General features: G+C 36.8%; 1 pseudogene; it reads right to left on the reverse strand.

Moving 5' to 3' along the window:
* Positions 1-365: 365 nt before the first annotated feature.
* On the reverse strand, positions 366-1,208 carry LOC123233995 (annotated as a pseudogene).
* Between the last annotated feature and the right edge of the window lie 8,760 nt (positions 1,209-9,968).

Here is a 9,968-nt window from a genome sequence, read left to right on the forward strand (position 1 = left end):
TTTCCCCAAACCGAGAGCTTTAGTGGGAGTTCCTAAATTAATGGTTTCTGTTTCATCTGATTTGGGGAACAGCATGCATGAGACTGAATATGGCTAATTGCAAAAAATAATCTCTTCATGAAACCTTCATTACAAAAACTAACAACTTCCCCATTACCAATCAAAGTGGATCAAGTTTAACAGGCTCTAATAGGAGAAAATCTATTGGTTAGGATTTAGATGGCACAAGGGGGCTCCCACAATTTAGTATTAACAAGACAGTTATAATATAATAACATTTGTATTAACAAGACAGGGTTCTCCGTTTACACCTCTCAAATCCAAGAGTCACTTGAGAAACCTGGAGAGTGAAGCTTCCCTCCATTTTAATCATCCTTGCAACTCTCCTCCATCTTTTTGTCTGTGACCACTTTCACTTCTTCCCTTTGCCAGCTTTCTCTCATACCTCACTCTTCCTCTTCTTTGGGGTGATATGATCTTTCTGATTCTTTTTTCCTTTTAGTGTCCTTGGCATCTTTTTATTCACTTTCCTCAGAACTGTTGAATCATTTGAGTGAGAATAATCATTTTATGACTCTGAGAAAGAAGGTTTCTTAATATTTCCTTCCTTAAATTTTTTTCTTCTGTTTATATGATTGTTTCACCTTCCTAGCACTGGAAACTTGATTTTCTCCCAAATATTCTCTGCTTTTTTCTGTGTGTGTGTGTGTGTGTGTGTGACCATTTTTCTGCTTTTTATGGGATTTCTTTAACCACTTAAGTTTATGGGACTTATGAATAGATTACTTTTCTTAGGAAGGTGTTTTTCTTCCACTAACAGCATCTTGCTAATTACTCTTTGTCAAATTCCTTAGGATATAATTCCTTATATCCACTATGACCCCTTCTGTCTGGCATGTTAGCCTCATAATCAAATGGACTATTCTGGGATGAAGCTGTAAGCAGATCATCTTTAATTGTCCCAGGAATTTCTTGCTTTGTCCTCCAGTAGATTCAGTGATTTTCTTCATTGAAACTATTACTTCACATTTGGTTCAAGTTCCTGTTTAATATTCTCCTTTCTGTCCTCCAGTAAGCATCTACTTCTTCACTTTTCTTATCTTCCATATATCTGTCTCCTTTTCAATCTTTTTGTTAGCATCTCTGTACCAAATAACATTTCTTGGGAGGACTTTACCCAAGAGGGACCTGGGACATTCTTTAACCATGAGTGTCCTAGGACAGACCTGGGAGGGAGGATTCCTCAGTCACCTTCCACTCTAGGCAAGAAGAAGGAAGTCTGGTAAAATCTTTGCTAATTAGTTCTTTTGAATCTCTTGCAAAAACATATCTTTTGTGTGAAGAATATAAATAACTGTTCTACATCTGATTTACATTGTATATTGAATGTCTTTCTACTCTCCCCTTTTTAAGGATATCCTAAGCATGTGAGATGAGCCAGAAGAGTTTTTTTTTTAAAAAGCATTTGAGCCTTTACTTTAAGAATCAAGATCTCCTAAGTCTGAACTTGGTCCATATACATATGAGTCCAGACTGAGAGGGGCCCCTTAGTGGAAAGAAAAAGTATGAGGCCCCCCACCATCTCCTTGGACTCAACAGTAATTTTTTTGAAACACTTACCTTTAATACTGAATCATCACCAATGGCTAGCCAGACGCAGAAAGGATGGTTAGCACTTATCCCATAAGATGAGCTCCAATCCATTCCCTTTTACATTCAGAGTACTATTTGTAGGCAGGAGAGAAGGAGCTAATAGATAGAGAGAGACTTAAGATTAGTGAGAAAGAGCCAATTTTTAAGAGCAACTTTCCTGGAAGATAGAGGATGAAAGAGGATCAAGGATATATGTGGAGGAGTAAAGAGAAGGATAAGCTCTTTATCAAAGACTCAAGGAACAAAGAATGATGGGGGATATTGTTAAGGAATTTTGAAATGTAGGCAAAAGCAGAGAGGAAGGAGAGGAAGTTTACATCAAATGGCTTCTCTTTTCTCAGTAAAATATTAAATGGGGTCCTCAGGCAAAAGGGATAGTATAGAAGGAAAAGAGAAAATGCTTAGAAAAACCTCTGTAGAGAGTGCAAATGAGAATCAATTAAGGAAAAGTAAAAAGATTGCTTCTCCACAGTGAAGGTTCAGTTAAGTTAAGGTAGAAGAGTTTTATATTGGACTCAGGAAGTAGCACATAAGTATTGATAGAAGATGTGGTTGGAGGGAGTAATCCAGGATTAGGACTAGATAAGGCAAAAGGATATAGGATAAGGAAGTAAGGGATTCAAAAGTAGAAGACATTGTAAAATAATAATACATTTTGGCCTAGAATATTGGGGAAAATCTTTCTTTATTGACATCAGGATAATAGGGTTTGGGGGTCAATGCTTCTTACATTCATAATATGTGGGGGGGATCACTCTACTCTTTACCTGCTACTAACTCATTTTTCTTACTCTTTCTTATCCCAAGTTTCAAGGCAATGAAGAGGTATGTTTTGATATTTCTTCATAAATTATTAAAATAACAACTATCTCATCATTAGCTCTGAGCCCCCAGTACAGTTTATTAAGTATTATTTATTAAATAAACTAAAGAAAAATTTTCCCCATTAGTTTTCACTCTTTCCTAATTTCCTAGGCTTAAAAAATATCAATACTCCTGACAATATAGCTTGTTAACAATGCAACAAACAACAAAACAAAGGCATAAATGCAATATACCATGTGTAAGAATTTATATCCCAAGTCACCTTTAACCATCACTGCAATGGCTGACCTCCTCAATTCTAGAAATGCAATCACACCATCAATTCTAGTAGAATATCAATTTAAGTTTATTCTTAAGAATTCCCTCCATGTTTCTTCATGAGATAAGAATCAAAATAGTTCTTTTGAAAAGAAGTCCTTTTTCTCTATCTTCTTACTTTTTTCCAAGCCATTGCAGTTAATAGTCTCTCCAGAATGACAGTTAAATATGAAGTCTTCTTACATATTTCTCAAAGAATGACAGTTAAACTGTAATGGTCCAAAATCTCATTACCTCTTAAAGAAATAGTAATAGTATCTGTGGGAAAGGCATTTTAAGCTGGTATTGCATTATATACTATGTAAGTGCACTGCTATGATTTCAAAATAAACCTATTACTTATTAGATTTTTAATTTCTAGAAGCCATTCTAAATGTATTTTTAAGTAGTCAGAACCAAAGTAGAGTATAAATGTGCTTTTAAAAGGCACATGGCATATAGCTCTCTGTCCCTTTGATTGAAAGGTGGAGCCATGAACTCCAAAATCACCATTTAAAGAAGGAACTCAGCTTAGAATATCTGACTCACCTCACTGCACTAATTTTGGACTTCTCTGACTTTTCTACCATTCTCCTAGTTCAGTGATGGTGAACCTATGGCACGGGTGTCAAAGACGGTATGCAGAGCACTCTCTGTGAGCACCTAATGCCCTCCCCCCAAGTTCATTACTAGAAAGGCAGAGGCATTTAGGCAGAGCTGCTCCCCTCTCCACTATGTCTGATGACATTTTTTCACATCCCCCGCCCCTCTACCCAGCAGCCCAATGGGAGCACACAACTGGTAAGGTGAGCTAGAGGGGAGCAGAGCTCTGGGGCTACTCCCCTCCCCCTCTCTAAACTCCCTGAGGACATTCCTCACTTCACTCGTCCCTCTGCCCAGCAACCCAATGGGAATGCTTTCTCCCTCTCCTGTGTAGGGTAAGGGAGGGAGTAGGGCATGCCTGGCACTTGGTAATGCCATCAGTTACTAATTGGTTGTTTTGAAAATGACCAAAATTTGAAATTCAAACTTTTATTTTGCTTTCAGATCAGTCTGTAACTAGACAGCATGTAGTTACCAGTTGGTTTCAGTAAAAATTCCATTAACACAACATCTTTAAAGGAAATGTCCAAATGGAAAAGATTAATTTGTCACCTGCTTCTCTACATCATTTCAGACTGGTTCTGTGAAATGTGAGCATCAGAGGAATATTATGAAGCAAAAATAACCAAAAGTGTATTTTTGTTGGTATTTGGAGGATGGAAGAAAAAAGTAACTTACATGGAGTAAGGTAAAGGAAACAATTTTGCTCTTGTGCAACTAAGTCTGAAAATTATTTTCATTTTAATTATGTGTTCACCTTCTTAGATTAAGAAGTCTAAGGAACACTTATGTTCTCCTTTATCTAACATCCTCTCTGAAGAAACTGCCCCCAACCTGCATTCTCATTCACAGTCTGGGTTTCCAGAGGTCAATAACTACCCCAGATTCTAGGGGTGATCCTGTGAATGGCTACTCCTAGTATTGTACTCTTTCTACTCATGAGCCTTCACCAAGTGTGCTGTCCATTAACAATTAGCCAATAGGCTCAAATAGTTGTTTTTTTTTAATCCTTACCCTCCATCTTAGAATTGATACTAAGTATCATTTCCAGGGCAGAAAAGTAGTGAAGGCTAGGCAATTTGGGGTCAAGTGACTTGCCCAGGGTCACACAACTAAAAAGTGTCTGATTTGGACCCAGGACCTCCCCTCTCTGAGTCTGGTTCTCTATTCACTAAGCCACACATCTGCCCCTCAAATAGCTTTTATCAAAAGTGTTTATGGGGACAACTGGGTAGCTCAGTGGATTGAGAGCCAGGCCTAGAGACAGGAGGTCCTAGGTTCAAATCCGGCCTCAGACACTTCCCAGCTGTGTGACCCTGGGCAAGTCACTTGACCCCCATTGCCTACCCTTACCACTCTTCCACCTATAAGTCAATACACAGAAGTTAAGGGTTTAAAATAAAAAAAAAATTTTTTAAAAGTGTTTATTCAAATGGCATAGGAAGATAATCTAGAACAAAATATTGACCTCAAAAATCCTAGAGAGCACACTCTCATAAATAAATATAGCATCCCAGGAAGAGTAGGCTCAAACTTAAAATGTATTACTAGTGAGGCAAATACGTTGTGCCTGACTCTTTTTGTCATCATTGATAAGGCAAATCACTGTGGAAAGGGGCTGCATCTTCCTCATCACTACAGTCAACACTTTATGGCCAACTATCACCAATGGGTAGATAAATGCAAGAACCCTAGGTAAGGCAGCATTCTCTGACCCACAAGTCTTTTTTTCACTATTTTTAATTTTTTTCAGTTACATGTATAAAAAGTTTTTGACGATGGTTTTTTGACATTTAAAAATTCAGATTTTATCTCTCCCTACTCTCCTCCCCAACACCATGAGGCAGTTTAATAATCTGATATAGGTTATACTCAAATTTCATGTAATCCTCATTTTTATATTGCTCATTTCATGATAGAAAACATATCACAGTAGAACTCTCATGAAGGAAATATAATGGAAGATGGCATGCTTTCATCTGCACTCAGATTCCAACAATTCTTTCTTTGGATTCAGATCACATTTTCATTATGAGTCCCCCGGTGGTTATCTTGGAAACTTGCTTTGCTGATAATGGTTTAATCCTTCACAGTTGATCATCCTACAATATTTTTGTTACTGTATACATTATTCTCCTGATTCTGCTCACTTCACTTTGCATCAATTCATACAAGTTTTTCCAGGTCAAACCAGAAGCCTTTTGATTCTGGTCCAGCCCTCACAGCCATCATCCATGGAAGCAACTTCTGTGGAAGAGTCTGGCATCATCACCTACCAACTACCACTCATAGGGCAGATAACCAACCTAGCCAAAGTAGCAGGGAACATGAGGGGAAGGTGAGAAGCAATATGAACTGAGCAGGTGAAAACACCAGCACTACCTTGACCACCAAAAAGATGTAAAAAACTAATCAGGACGCCTTTCATTAATTCATTCATTTTTCATTAAACAAATATTTATTAAGTGTTTGCTATGTGCAAAGCATCATGCTATATAGTGGATAAGAAATGAAGTTTAGACAAGAAAGTCCCTGAATTTGTGAAATTTACAGTCTAGTGAGGAAATATACCACAACAATAACTACAATACAAAATAATAGCTGATAAGGGCATTAGAGAAAAGGAAAATCAAATATTATGTAAAATCTGGGACTAGAGCAATTTCAGTTATCATCCAGGGAGACAGAGGAAGTATTCATGGATAAGGTGGTATCTGAGATGAATTTTAAAAGATATGTAAGAATCATTTTGGAGAATACTATGTAATTATTCTCCAGGAATTATGAAATTGAATATGACTTTTGATCCAGCAATATCACTAGTAGGTTTATTTCCTAAGATGATCAGGGAAAAGAAAAACAACCAAATGTTCTAAAATATTTATAGCAGCTCTTTTTGTGGTGACAAAGAAATTGAAGGGAGGACCATCACTTAGGGAATAATCAACCAAGTTGTGGCATATGATTGTGATGAAATTCCACTGTGGTAAGAAATGGTAAGCCAGTTAATTGTTTTTAAAAACATAGGAAGTGTTTTCAAATCTTGCCTCAGACAATTTCTAGCTATGTGCCTCTGGGAAAGTCACTTAATCCTAACTACCTAGCCCTTACTGATTCTAAGATGGAAGGTATGAGTTTTTAAAAATAAATTTACAAAAAAACCATTGAAAGACATACATGAAATTGTGAAGAGTGAAATGAACAGAACCAAGAGAACATGATATACAGCAACAGAAATGTTGGTCAAAAAATGACTTGTATATGTCCACTTCCAGTAAAAGAATTGATAAATAAAAATAAGCAAGATATAATTTTATATATACGTATGTCTTTTTGTCAAATAATGCCTTTTATAATGGGGGGAAGAGAGAAAGGGAAAGAGTACCAGGGTGTTTTAATGTAGCAAACAAAAAAATAATTAAATAATTGAAAAAAAAACCAGAATTCAACTGGCAAAGGGAAATGTTGAGAGACTGGGAAAATTCATTTTTGTTTGGAGGAAAAAGTGCCACAACTATGTTGAACCAACATGAAGAGTATCAAATTTATTTTCAGGAAGAAAAGAAACTTGTTTTCATACCACAACTGCAAAAGAACTGACATGTTTTAGAAGAAATTTTTTTCTTAGTTGTTTCCCTTGATTTAAAAAAAGAGGAATATTTAATATTACTTTCTTTAAAACTCATAATATGCACTTGGTTTCAATTATTTCTCTACAACTCTCTCCCTCCTGGATCAAGTCCTTCAATATCAAACCCCAGAACCCTAGTATCTGAGACCTTAATAAATATCTTTTGGAGCTCCCTCCCAAAATGCCCAACTCAAGTGATTGGTGACTGAGTGTGTACAAACTAGACCAATTAGCCATCTATAACTACTAACTAAAATCCTAGACACTGGAACACATTTCTCATTCATCCTGTTCAGCCATCCCAAGAGGCCATCTCACCAAATGTTTACATCTCTTACCTCCTTAAAACTCTACAGAATAAAACATTCTTCTCTACCTTCCATTCGTTCATTTGTGTTGTCATCTTCTCTTAGAATATAAACTCTTTGTTGTGAACTGATCCAACCATTCTGGAGGACAATTTGGAATTATGCCCAAGGGGCTACAAAAGAATACATACCCTTTGATTCAATAATACCCCTCCTAGATCTGTTTCCCAAAGAGATTTTAAAAAATGAGAAAGGACCTGCTTGTACGAAAATATTTATAGCTGCTCTTTTTGTGGTGACAAAAAATTGGAAACTAAAGGAATATCCCTCATTTGGGAAATTGTGGCATATGAAGGTCATGGAATACTATTTTACTAAAAAAATAATGAACAGGATGATTTCAGAAAGAGCTGGAAAGACCTACATGAACTGATGCAGTGTGAAAAAGGCAGAACAAGAAGAGCATTGTATACAGTAATAGCAATATTGTGGAATAATCAAATGTGATAGACTTGCTACTGACAGCAATACAATGATCCAGAACAATTTTGAGGACTTATGAAAAAGAATGCTATCCACCTCCAGAGAAAGAACTGTTGGAGTTGAAATGCAGATGAAAACATATGATTTATCATTTATTTATTTGGGTTATGTTTTGAGGTTTTTTGTTTTACAAGATTACTCACTTACAAAAATGAATGATATGCAAATGAGTTTTGCATGATAATACATGTATAACCCAGGATGAATTGTTTGCCAGCTCTGGAAGGGGAGAGGGAAGAAGGGGAGGAGACAATTTGGATCGTATAACTTCAGAAAACTTAAGTGGAAATTTCTTACTAAAATAAAAAAAATAGAATGTAAGCTCCATGAGAGCAAGGACTATCACTTTTTTTTTACCAGAACTTAGCATGATGCTTGTCACATAAATGCTTAATTTTTTTTCACACATTCAAACCAGCATAAAATTAACCATACAAAAAGCATTTATTAACTCCTTACTATGTGTCAGGCACTGTGTTGAATACAGGGGATATGAAGAAGAAACAAATACAAATGTGCTAAAAGGAATAATGAACTGGAAGAATTCCATATGAACTAGAACGACCTCCAGGAACTGATGCAGAGTGAAAGAAGCAGATCCAGGAGAACATTGTACACAGAGACTGATACACTGTGGTACAATCAAATGTAATGGGCTTCTCTACTAGCAGCAATGCAAGAATCCAGGACAACTCAGAGGGACTTACGAGAAAGAACACTATTCACATCCAGAGAAAGAACTGTGGGAGTAGAAACACAGAAGCAAAACAACTGCTTGATCACATGGTTCAATGGGGACATGATCAGGGATGTAGACTCTAAATGATCACCCTATGTTCAAATATTAATAATATGGAAATAGGTCTGGATCAATAACATGTAAAACTCAGTAGAATTGTGTGTTGGCTATGGGAGGGGGTGGGAGGAGGGGAGGGAAAGAACATGATTCGTGTAACCACGGGCAAATATTCTAAATTAATTAAATAAATATTTTTTTTAAAAAAGAAGAAGAAACAAAGACATATCCTGTCCTCAAGGGGCTTACATTCTTCTGGAGGACAAAAGCTGCACATAAATAACAATATATGAGATACTTGCAGATTAAATAGACAGTAACCTTAAATGGAAAGGCACTAGCAGTTAGTGGGAAGGGGTATTCCTCCTGTTGAATGTGGCGTCTGAGCTAAGCAAACTCAGAGGCCAAGAAAAGAAAGAGAAAAAGGATTTCAGGCATGGGAGACAAACAGTCCAGCCAGAGACCCAAAGAGAAGCCATGAAACACTGAAGGTGAAGAATAGCAAATATTCCACTATAACTAAATTAAAGCTCATGAGGAGAATAATGTGTATGAAAAAGACAGGTCAGGTTGTGAAGAGCATTAAACGCCAAATAGAGGAGTATTTGAATTGAGGCAGGGGGAGTAGGGGTGGCATGGTTGGACCCATCCTTTAAGAAAGTCATTTTGGCATATGAAGGTTGGACTACAGTGGAGAGATACTTAGAGCAAGAAGACTGCTGAGGAGCCTATTGCAATAGTCCAATGAATAGTGATGAGGACCTTACCTAAAGTGATGGCCATGTGTACAGAAGTGGATAAATGTAGGTGGCTCAGTGGATAGAGATCCAGACCTGGAAATGGGAGGTCATAGGTTTAAATCTGGTCTTAGACACTTCCTAGCAATGTGACACTGGGCAAGTCACTTTATCCTCATTGCCTACAACTTCATATTATTCTGCCTTGGAACTAATATTTATTATTGATTCTAAGACAGAAGGTAATGGTAATTTTTTAAGAGATGTTGTGGACTTCAATGTGGCAACTGATTTTATGTGTGTGATATGTGAGACTAAGGATTCAAGGATAACACCGAAATAACAAAACTCCATGAAGTATGGGAGTGATCTTGATATTATTAGGGAAACTTGGAAGAATGTGAGTTTGGAGAATAAAATAATGAATTTTGTTCTGGACATGTTGAGTTTGAAATCCCTGGACAGAACATTCAGTTCAAAAAAATTCATTCACTAGTTTGTGATTTTGGACTAATTTCAGAAGATAGACTAGACCAGGATGTGGGGAGAGAGAGAGAGAGAGAGAGAGAGAGAGA

Source organism: Gracilinanus agilis, chromosome 2 (genome assembly GCF_016433145.1).
Source record: "Gracilinanus agilis isolate LMUSP501 chromosome 2, AgileGrace, whole genome shotgun sequence".
Lineage (NCBI taxonomy): Eukaryota > Metazoa > Chordata > Mammalia > Didelphimorphia > Didelphidae > Gracilinanus > Gracilinanus agilis.